The 12,464-nt window shown below is 36.4% G+C and overlaps 1 long non-coding RNA gene across 1 annotated transcript; it reads left to right on the top strand.

The window, feature by feature from the left end:
• Positions 1-5,576: 5,576 nt before the first annotated feature.
• LOC121866845 lies at positions 5,577-12,017 on the top strand. Its single transcript, XR_006089032.1, has 4 exons — positions 5,577-5,761; positions 9,430-9,601; positions 9,766-9,992; positions 11,881-12,017. It is a non-coding gene; the product is annotated as an uncharacterized LOC121866845 (long non-coding RNA).
• Positions 12,018-12,464: the final 447 nt, after the last annotated feature.

Genomic DNA, 12,464 nt, shown 5'->3' with positions numbered 1-12,464 from the left:
TTGTACTATTCAATAATTTTCCAAGTTTTATACAGTATTAAATTTTGTCATATTAACACTTATTTAACATAATTGCAGTACAGGAACTAGTTTTGAAGTGCCAATCAGCCCTTGACTCACACAAGGCCTCAGTCTGTATCTCTGTTCAGTGGGAGAAGCATCTCTTCTGGGTCTCTTGAACACAGAGTATTTTTACGTTTTTACAGTACAATTATTGGTCATTCTGAAATTTATTTAACATATTGACAATATAGGTGCAGTGCAGTGTTGATTTAAAGAAAATAATCTTGAATTACACCTAGTGAACTTAAAATTTTATGGGTGAAATGACGGCATGAAGCATGGGGTGATTTCTCTTCCCCCCACCTCTTCTCTCTTCTCTCCACCCCACTTCTAATTCCCATCATCATCATCATCATCAAAGGAGCCTTCTACATACACACTTCAAAGTAAGTGTACTTTACTGCATTTATTTTTACTTTGTATGGAATGTTTGGTGAGCTGGAGACAATTACAAAATCCCATTGAAACAATGGTTTCGGTTAACAAAATTTTGGTTAACGAACAACCTTCTGGAACGAAATGTGTTCATTAACCGAGGACCACTGTACCTGTACTGTATAGTACGTACTAGCATTATTATTCTTAACACTCATAATTATAAATGAAAAATAAATCAGTATGATTATCACGCCAAATGATGCATGCAGGAGTTGGGTGTTTTTGCTGTGGGTGTTGTGAACAGTCTGAATACAGCTGAACTTTCATGTTTTTTTCCTACTTAACAATTTTGTAAAGCCTGTATAGTTTATGCAGTACAAGTGCAGCATACATTATAGTATAGTTGAAATTTAAATGCTGTACTTTTTTCCTAATGATATAATTTTCACATGGAAATATTTACAGAGTATTACTGTGGTTGTATGTATTTCCCAGTTTATCTTATCATGGAAGGTACAGATGTGAGTTAATTATGTTTACTGGATTTTGTTCACAATTAATGAATCTTGGATTGGTAAATTGTGAATTATAAATCCACTGATTGGGCAGAATTTACTGTGTGTATAGGACAGAAGTACATCACAATATTGGACTCCTGAGCATCCATAACCTTGTAAGACCAGACTGGGGTTGTCTCGGTACAGTACTTTTATCTGATTAACACCAGAATAATATTACAGTACTGTATTGAACTTGATATAAGCTCAGTGAGGCTGTTGCCTCATTGGGCCATGATTAATTACAGTTCTGTGTTTCAGGATTGGGGTTGTTCAGTTTGGTGATGTACATCCACTTACAATATTCTTACAGAAACTACACATGTTAGTGGATGTTTCTTGGGAACAAAGCCTACCTTGCTTGAATAATGTAGACAGTGTACAGTAAGTGTGAAAATAATGTGAATGTTATAGTCATTCCTGTGCTTATTTTTTATATTATTTCAGTCTTCCTACATTGTATTGACAAAGGTTTTGTGGTTTCTAATTATCAGGAATATTTGTTATGGTTTTTGTAAAAATTTTGGCTTAATAAGTGTAAGTCACTGAACCAGTCTATACAAATCTTGAAGCTTGATGCACTGATGAGTAGTGAAACATAAATAACTTTCTTACTTGTAGCAAAATGAGTTGTCAGTGAGGTGAAATAGTGATCAACTTCTCAGTGTACTTACAATGTTATTGCTTTGATTTAGTCCCTCTTATTATTTATGCAATTCACCAATTAGAACTTTAAACTACAGTACAGGTTGTACCTCTCTAGTCCGGCATTCTGTGGTCCGGCTCCGTGGTCGGAATGATTTTAGTTGTCTAATAGGTAGAAACAGCTTTTTTCTTTTTTTTTCTTATCTGAATTATTATTATTATTATTATTATTATTATTACAGGAGTATTAAATTTTGCTCAGGCCCCAGTGTGGGTCAGCGACCTATGCCGGGTGGGCTAATTCCTTAAAAAAACAAAAAACAAAGCCTGAGAATAAGGTTTGTTTACATCCGGCAGTTCGGCTGCTCTCTCTCTCTCTCTGATTGTCTATACAGAGTACAACATTTAACCCTTCAATATATAGGCAGTAAATAAGTTTGCTTTCATATTCTTATGTAGAGTAATGGCGATATGTTTTTCACGTATGCTTACATACTGGGCAGTCTCACTTTACCATTAATGGTTAGCTACTTATATTGTTCCATTTATTAACATTAAATAACATTACAGGTACTTCAAACAACCATATTAATTTTACATTAATTTTACTACAGCTAAAATCAGGGTCTTATTTTCTTCAGTTTTATATGTAGAACCAATCAGTCACTGGTTTCGTAAGCTTAACATAAACAATGCCGAGCGGCCGTCTAGTCTCCTCTAATATTCCATGTATTATTAATAAATTGTATTGTTAATTTTGCACACACATACATTAATTCAATAAAACAAATTCAGAAACATTAATTAAAATATATGAACAATAAATAAGTGTTGCTTTCATATTCTTATGTAAAATGTGATATGTTTTCGCGTGTCTACTTACATGCGATCTCTCTTTTTTTCTTTACCATTATCATTGCTACTTCTATTGTTCCATTTATTAACATTAAATAACATTACTTAAAACAACCATATTAATTTTACTACAGCTACAACCAAGGTCTTATTTTCTTCAGTTTTATATGTAGAACCAGTCAGTCACTGGTTTTGTAATCATGAAAACAATGCTGTGTCATTTCCTCGTGTGTTTTAATATTCTATTATTATTAATGAATTGTATTGCTATTTTACACACATTAATTCAATAAAAAGGACATTCAGTAATAAACAATAATGAATGTTTTGTACATAAGAGAAATGGCGCTGTTTACGATTATGCACGTCGTCTGCGTTGGCGGGCCGTTCAAACCCGTCGAAATTCAAGTTTCTGCTGTCAAAATTTTATTCTTTTTTTTTTGTGTGTTCCAATAAAATACGTTAAATTAAAACTTCGGCGAAATTTGAGAAGCTACTATCACGACATTTAACCCTTCAATATGTCTTCAAGACCATGACAGAGAAAGTGGTGCTAGTGCTTCCAAGCATAAGCACAAGTCACTATCTATCCAGGAAAAGGGTGAATTTCCATGGTCGGCACGGTCAGGTCGAGGTTGCCGGACTAGAGAGGTAAAACCTGTATTATCTTTATTATTATGATGCTGAAAAAAAAGTAGCAAGCGGTAGAAGACTTGTGGTTGACTGACAGTCAGGCATACTTCCTCTCAACAATTACCTTGCAACAGTTGGGATTTCTGTTTTTTTTTTTTTTTTTTACGGGCACTAGCCCACAGGCACAGGTCATTTATAATGATATAATGATGCACATCAAGGCCTGGGGCGAAAATATAATAGAACAATAATAATAATAATAAGAATAAGAATAAGAATAAGAATAAGAATAAGAATACAGGTTGTACCTCTCTAGTCCGGCAACCTCGGGACACCTGACTGCGGACCATGAAATTCACCCTTTTCCTGGATAGATAGTGACTTGGCAGCAGCACTGCACCACTTTCTCTTCATGGTCTCTTTGAAGACATATTGAAGGGTTAAATGTCGTATAGTAGCTTCTCAAATTTAGCGGTTTTTAATTCAACGTTTCTATTTGAACACAAAAAACAACACATTTAAAATTTTGACGGTTGGAAACTTCGAATTTAGACGGGTTTGAACCTGACCTACGTTCAGACGGCGTGCATAATCTGTAAACAGCGTCATTTCTCTTATGTACAAAAGATTCATTATTGTTTATTACTGAATGTCTTTTGATTGAATTAATGTTTGTGTGTGCAAAATGAGCAATACAATTCATTAATATCGTAGAATATTAAAACACACGAGGAAATGACACGCATTGTTTTCGTTGATTACAAAGCCAGTGACTGACTGGTTCTACATATAAAACTGAAATAGGTTGTAGCTGTAGTAAAATTATATGGTTGTTTTAAGTAATATTATTTAATGTTAATAAATGGAACAATAGAAGTAGCTAACGATAATGGTAAAGAAAAAGAGAGATCGATGTATGTAAGTGCGCACACTTGAAAACATATCGTCATTACTTTTATAAGAATATGAAAGCAACACTTATTTACTGTTCATATATATTTTTAATTAATGTTTCTGAATTTGTTTTTATTGAATTTGTTTGTGTGTGCAAAATTAACAATACAATTTATTAATAATACATGGAATATTAAAACAACGAAGAGACAAGGACGGCTGCGGCATTGTTTATGTTAAAGCTTACAAAACCAGTGACTGATTGGTTCTACATATAAAACTGAAGAAAATAAGATCCTGATTTTAGCTGTAGTAAAAGTAATGTAAACAAATTAATATGGTTGTTTGAAGTACCTGCAATGTTATTTAATGTTAATAAATGGAACAATATATAGCTAACCATTAATGGTAAAAAAAGTGAGACTGCGGCGTATGTAAAGTGCACATGTGACTATATCGTCATTACGCTACATAAGTGAAAGCAACACTTATTTACTGCTCATATATATTGAAGGGTTAAATGTTGTACTCTGTATAGACAAGCAGAGAAGAGCAGCGAACTGCGGATGTAAACAAACCTTAATTTCCAGCGGCTTTGTTGTTGATTTTTTTACGAGGGGATTAGCCCACCGGGCATAGGTCATGACCCACATAGGGGCCTGAGGGCAAAAATTTAATACTCCTGTAATAATAATAATTCAGATAAGTAAAAAAAAAAGCTACCTATTGGACAAATTAAAATGGTTCGGACCGCGGGAGTTTCGGACCACAGAATGCCGGACTAGAGAGGTACAACCTGTAATAAAATAAAATTAATAAAGATAAATGACAATTATAATATAAAAGAAAATATTAATACTGTACTAATAAAATTATAAATAATAATAACAATGAGCCATAAATAAAAAAATAAATAAAAATATCAGGTGAGAAGTAATGTATGTATATTGTGTTGTCAAAGTAATGAAAAATTGAGACCCTGCAATATTGTGAAAATGAGGCAGAAAGTCAGATGAGCAACCTGGGACTTAGTCACAATTTTATTATATATGGCAGCAGGGTCTACCATTAGACAATACATTATGCTTCCAGTATCTTCCCGGGAGGTAGTACCTCTGTTTGATAGCTGCTTACTACCTACCATTGAAACCTGTTAAGTTAATTTTTTTTCCATTTTCCTGCATATATTCTCTTCATTTATTAATTGTAAGCTTTGATGAGGTTGAAGGGAATATCTCGTGTTGTTACAGGTGAGTAAACATAAAGGGAGGCTAAAGATGAGGTAGGAGCTTGTGTGTCAGAGAAACAAGTATGGAAGATTGTGAGGAGATAAACCATAAGTTCTGAATAGGACAATGAACTCTGAAGCAACAGATTCAGTACGAGAATATGTGAACACTGTACAGTACATGGAATAGCTATATATCTCCTTATGACTGTTTTGTAAAATACTGTAAGTGTCTTGATTTTTATTCAGATTTTCTTCTACTGACTGTACATCAACTTAATTACTCTGCTCAATCATTAATATTCTTTTTTCAGCATCGAGTTTACTTTCTGCTGAAGGATAGAGTGATGGCTGGTCATCAAGTTGTTCTCTCCAAACATCAAGTACCGAGCTTCAGTGCCCTGCCAGTGTTCAGCAGGCAACACCACTAGACAAGCCATATTTCCCTATTGCCATGAGACTACTCAGAGTGGTGTCAGTATTGATACAGAAATATTATCCTTTGTTGGTGAGTCTTTTGTGTTGTATTTGTAGTATTTTGCCTCTCATTGTCATTTTGTTGTGAATTCATTGATGATCTAGATTTATTCTTCATCTGTAGTTGAGTGATGCATAACCAGTTTTGGAAGTGCTCTTAAGCGAGATAAATTTATATAAGCTGAACTGTATTACTGAAAACTGTAAGTACAGTTAACCCTTGCTATTCGTGGGGGTTATGTTCCAAGGAATAGGTGAATTTGCAAAACCTTGACTAGCAACTTACATTACCTTACTGCACTCCTGTATACCTATACTGTGTATGAAACTTAGTCACCAAGACAAGTAAAACCTCGTTAAATTGGACTTCAATATATCGGAATTTGCTTTTTGGACACTGAGTTGCTCTTGGTCACCAAATACCAAAAAGAAAAAAAAGAAATGGGGAAGACTAAAGGAAAATATTGTGAAAAAGAACCACACCTATTAGATATGTTACAGTGGTCTAATCAGATTTGCTATCGGCCTACTGAGAACTAAGACACTTGAGTGTGTAAGCAGGATGAGGCTGATCATGTGTTGCCATTCCTCAGGTTTTGTTTATTGGTTCAGTATTATATTCTCATATGATTGGCCTCTTGTGGTTTATGGTTCATCATGATTAATATAACATCTTCAGTAATACAGAAAAATACAATACTGTATGTAATTTGTAATATGACTTGAAAATAAAAGGATAAGCTGTATCAGAAGGTTATTTACTCAGGATGTATGCGTGTGAGAGCTTTCAGCGAACCAGCTTACAACAGGGGTCACTATAACACACTGTATAGTTTTGATATGAAGATACCTTCTAACAACGTTATTTACTACCTTTGAGTGATACATGATGACTCAGTTTGGCTACTGGTACACTTAGACAAATGATTAATGAATAAACAGTACTGTATATGCAGATACATAACACTGTACACTACTATTACTTATTAAGTGATGATAAATATTCTACAACAGTATTTATTAAGTGGTGATAAATACGAGTTTGTATTGTACTAATTTACGACCGGTAAGTGTTGAACACAGATGTTGTGGTAGCCAATCAGCTGTTTGCTCTTTATAAACAAATGACTCATGGATTGTTCAGTGGTTCTTTTTCAGAGCTGAATCCTTTGGATAATAATGTAATCTAGTGATCACGTTATTTGCTCCATATCCATGTTTTATTTGATACATCTCGTCATGGTAAACAATGGATTGGCTAATGCCTGTTAGCATTTGTCTACTGGCATCAAATTCATCAGAAAGCTCTTTTCTGATTGCAGTTTCAGGTTCTGTTTGACAGTCTAGATTATACTCAACATTGTTATTGTTGGATGCGAGAGTTAGGTAAGGCATCAACTCTATCATGTTCACTAATGCCTATGTGAGAGGGATCACAGCAGCTTGATCCTGACCCCGTCAATAAGACACATATACTTGTGTCTGGCTGGGCGGGGTGACAATCTGAGTTAAGGATATCAGAGCAAGTAGTGAGGAAAAGGGAGTTAGTGATGATGAGACTGTCAGTGGCAGTGTCTTCAGCAAGTTCAGGGCTGTGAGTATGGCAAATAGTTCAGTTTGCAGAGTGGATGCCCATTTACTAATTCTAGCTCCTTTCTCTCTAATACATTACCGTTAGGTTGAGTCACAATGTCATTGTTAAAGAGCCATCAGTGTAGATGGTCTGTGTGATGTTATTTTCAGTCTGCAGGTTATGTATGTGGTTAAGAGCTCTCACTTTGGCAGTGTGTTTGGAGATAGGATTATCAGTTGTTTCGACGGGTCTACGTGGGTGTTGTGATGTCGGAAGGAAGGGCAGGGGAGTAAACCTGTGCTACCCCCCTGCCAGCTGCTCCCAGATATACATTTGTCTTCCACATACAATATACTTCTACACTTATTTGTTCTTATTTTTTTATTTATAGTACAGTACAGTGTACAGTTTTCTCTTTTATTCATAAGACAAATTCTGTGGTGGCTTTCGTATAACACTTTACAGTAAATAACAATCATCGGTGAAAACAGTTGTTGTTAACCATACTTAAGTGTGATTTTCAACCCAGAGAGTTTGGCTTCATATTTTTTACTGTTGATGTAATATTCTTTTAATAACCTTGTTATACACTTCAAGACCTTAGTTGTTGAACTGCATTAATAACATAACAACAACGACTTTCTTTAAACAGTACAGATAAGCAGTGTTATCCCCCTATATATTCGCTTTTCCGGACTTTTGCATTTTCGGACTGGGGTCTGCCCCAATTAGTCCGATTATCGGATTCTACTTACCTTTGTATGTGGAAGTTTGGAGTTTGATGAAGTGTTCTTTACAGTAGGATGAAATCTGGTGACTGAAGCATAGGGAGATCATCAGGATCACTATTGGAGGAGGCTGATGCAGTGGTGGTTGATGGAGAGGTGGCGGGGAGGTGGATGGTGGGCTGGTGCTTGGCGGGGAGGTGGATGGTGGGGTGGTGCTTGGCGGGGAGGTGAATGGTGGGGTGGTGCTGGCGGGGAGGTGAATGGTGGGGTGGTGCTTGGTGGGGGAGGTGGATGATGGTGGGGGAGGTGGTGTGTGGCGGAGAGGTGGATGGCGGGGTGGTGCTTGGTGGGGAGGCAGGTGGTGCTTGGAGGGGGGCAGGTGGTTCTTGGCGGGTAGTTGGGTGGTGGAGCGGCGGCATCAGCTGACCAAGTAGGTGAGGAGATGAAAAACATCGTGATAGGTAGTTGTTTCTTCTTGGCTTTGAGGTCATTAAACACTTCGTGGTAGGGAATCAATTCCTGGTTGATTTCTTGGATAATCTTAAGGCTCCATTCCATGGAAGGGTCATGGTCAACAATGAAATCAGTTACCATCTTCACATGTCAAAATAGTTGACCAAAATTGTTCAAGCCCAACCCTTCTTGTTGCATCACTAGCACTACCATAGGCTGTCTTTGAGGGCATTTCACACAGATAAAGTTTTGAGTACAACACAAGAGATGCTGAGTTACTGGCAATGGTTGAGCATAAACAAAGGGAGAGGAGGAAAGGAGATGCTGCGGTAGCATGGGGTGACTCATGCGCTGTGGGAGAGGCTCCTAAGCTAGCCACCATCTGCTTACGTGAATGTCGAAATCGTGAATCACAAATCCACGAATGGCAAGGGTTAAATGTAATCTATTCACACTAAATATTTGCTGTTTGAGAAAAGATTGGTTGTGTTCATTTATTTGATTTATAATGATAAGTCATCCATTTTGTAGCCAGTAATTAATGAGACAATTCCTATTTCGTTGTTACCCCACTGGAGCTAGTTATAACTATAGAACACTGTGTAACATGTTAACTTAAATTTGGTGTTGAGAAGACTTTTCCCTAATTGTGATAGAAAAGGATATAATTTTACCCCTTAATGTGTTATTTTATAACCTAAGTTTGTCTAAAATGACAATAGTGAAAATGCCAGCCAATAGGGCTTAGTGCCCAGGGATGATCTGACCTGATGATGGCTGGTGTAACAATCCAATGAATAGCTTTGTTTCCTTAAGGAACTCTAAGCTCCTACAACTGCACTTTATTTCTTACCATTTTCCTGGGTCTCTCTTGCTCAGTTGTAAGCCAAGATTTCAGGATCAGTTCCACATGATTTTCAATTCATACTGCAATTTTTTTTCCAGGTTACTCAATGTGAAATATTTTTGTCATTGATGGTGAAATTTTTGGATGGTGACCGGCCAATGGCAAGCGTGGCCTTGCTTTGGAGGTGCTTCATAAATTGGCTACAACCTAGCTATTGCAGTCTTTCTGTACCAACTATGACATGAAACCTCATGCTACAAGATATTCCAGGTAATGTATATTCTACTGTGCCATATTGTACTTTAATTTGGTTATTTTTTTCTGCATTGAAATACCTCTATGAATATTATTGTTGTAATGCCTCAATTCACTCATGTTTTCATATAATTGTTATGCATTACACACAAAGTTCATCCTTGATGAATTTCTTGCAGGATATAGTAAACAGCTTGGGTGCATTTGTGCAGTCACTTTTCATATCACCACAATCAAGTGTTGCTGCTCAGTTGGGAGGTGGCAGTCAGAGTGGGGCACAGGGTCAGCCTCCCGCATTGTTGGCTGGCATGCCGTGGGTCGAGTGTCTCCCACAGCCAGCATTCTTCTATAGGGGTGTTTACCTTCCCTGTGTAAACATTCCCACAGGACAAGCAAAGTCTTCATAGTAAGTCCATCGGTCCATTTCTCATGTTGACAGTTTGTCCTGGAGTGCAAATACTGTCGTGTTGTCTATGATGCCTCACTCCCTGAAGCTCCTCTGAGGATAACCTGGAGTGAAGAGCCTCCCATTCTATCACTACAAATCTCCTTTGGTTCTCTTTTCACCTATCTCTTACTCTGTTCTCTCCTTAATATATCACAGCCTGACTGACCGAGCTTCCCACTGATTAGGGCATATGAAAATTTAACCAAACAAAGCTAAAAAATATAGTTACTAGACACAGCCAGAAATGTACAACATTCAGAACTATTAAAAATAAAAAACTGAGCAAAAACAAAGAAAATTGCACATTAGTACACTTTTCTCTTCTTCACTTCACATGCACTGATTTACAATCAGGTTGGATATTTTACACCTAATTTCCTTTTCCTCCTTAATGAGAACTGACTTAAACTCACTCACTGAGGTCATTGAAGTATCCTAGTCTGACTCTGGATCAGATTCATCAACAGGCTGAAACAAAATCCAGTCACTGCTACTGTCTGATGGCTTCCACACATTCATTACTCACCATAGGGTACAGTACTTACAGGGTGTAGGTAATGAATCACATTTCAGTTATCAGAAACAATATCTTAAGCTTTGGTCATTAATTAATTTTATTACTTACAATAGGCTAAACATTACATCAGTGATGTGATGGTTTTACGTTATCTTACCTAACATTTCTTGCTCTGTTGTGGCGTGCATTTGATGAAGAATTATTTCATTAACAAAATTCTCATGATTTTAATTGTTATATCATTAAATAATTTTATGGCTACTATGTATGCTTACAAAATTAAAGTTTTTGTAATTTTACTTAAAATTTTAATTATCTGTATACAGTGGTCCTCGGTTATGAGCCAATCCGTTCAACATGTTGCTCGTTAACATCAACAAACCATTGTTTCAATGGGTTTTTGAGTAGTGGTTCAGAAAAGGCCTAAATTCAACAAAATGTAGGCACACTACTTTGAGGTGTGTATGTGAGGCTCCTGGATGATGATGATGATTAGAATAGGGATGGAGAGAAGGGAGAAAAGGCATTGGGGTGGAGAGAAGTCACCCCCATAGCTTTCATTCATAAAATTTAGTTCTCTTGGTGTAATTCAAGATTATTTTCTTTAAATCAACACTGCATTATATATGGGTTATGTATAAATTCAAAATGACCAATAATTTGCGACACAGAAAAAAACATTAGTTGAAGAGAGTCTCAGCAAGATGTTACCTCCAGTGAAAACAGAGAGAGACTAATGCCTGTTTTGTTAACAGGCTGGATGGCATAAAAACTAGTTTCTTTGCCTTCAATTATGTTCAATAATTGTTAAAATGACTAAAAATATATTTATATACTTTTAAAATTATTGAATAGTATAAAATTCTGATACTTACTAAAATAGTAAAATTTAAGCCCTAAAACCGATTACTGTATTGGCTGACTAATACTACAGCTGGTGGACTGCCAAATGAAAAAACATGTTGAGGTCGGCTTAAAAAAACTGGTTAATGAGGCATGTTAACTTAAAGTTAAGAATCTTATGGAAGGTAACTCGTTAACACGAAATCTCATTAACCGAGGCATCACTGTAATATTCAAGATAATTACATGCCAATGGATTAAGCCATTGGATAAGAATATATTGGCTAGAAAGTACAGAACTTTTTGGGTTGGTGTGACAGCCTATATAAAAGGTTTTAAGTAGGCAGAGTCTTCGTACAATAAATTTTTTTTAACCATTTAAGGCTAGGAATGAAGTTAATTTGTTTAATGGATAGGTAAAAATGTCATATTATCTAAAAAGATTTCCACATACTGTGTCCATTATTTTATCATGTTTGTTTACAGTTTAGAGATGCTGGACAAGCTTGAACCTCCAACAATACCTGATGGTTATGGCGTGAGTGTTGCCTATTACTGCCTTCTTGACATCATCGATCCATACACTTGGTCATGATGGGTCCACAAGCCTCCAGTGATAGTGCAGCAGGTAGAGTCTGATGGCATATTGTTACTTATTGTAACAAAATGGAAAAATCCAACCTAAGTATGTCTATTATCACCTGACTCAGTTGTGCCCTCACCCATCTTCTGATCTACTCTGTCCCATTCCCAAATACTGTACCAGGTTGTTTGGAGTCTTACTAAATCTAATCAGATGAGTGTGTTTGTCTGATTTTGAGGATGACTATGATGGAACTTACAGTAAGTCATGTTTTACTTTCATCACTGATTAAAGTTGTTCCCATTTTGTGTGTTCTTGTCTTGTATGTTTCTTGTTTTTGTTGTTCAGAGTGAGTGAGCTGTACAACCCTAGTGATGAAAACGCATAAGGTCCACGAACAGTTGGTGAACTCTGCCTGGTGGCCTACTAGCTGCTCTTACTATCCTACTAGAAGCTTGTACTGATGAAGCTGCAACAGAGAATATTC

Source organism: Homarus americanus, unplaced genomic scaffold (genome assembly GCF_018991925.1).
Source record: "Homarus americanus isolate GMGI-L3 unplaced genomic scaffold, GMGI_Hamer_2.0 scaffold57803, whole genome shotgun sequence".
Lineage (NCBI taxonomy): Eukaryota > Metazoa > Arthropoda > Malacostraca > Decapoda > Nephropidae > Homarus > Homarus americanus.
Note: the sequence above shows the minus strand (reverse complement) of the source record. Positions and strands in the feature narration are given on the sequence as shown.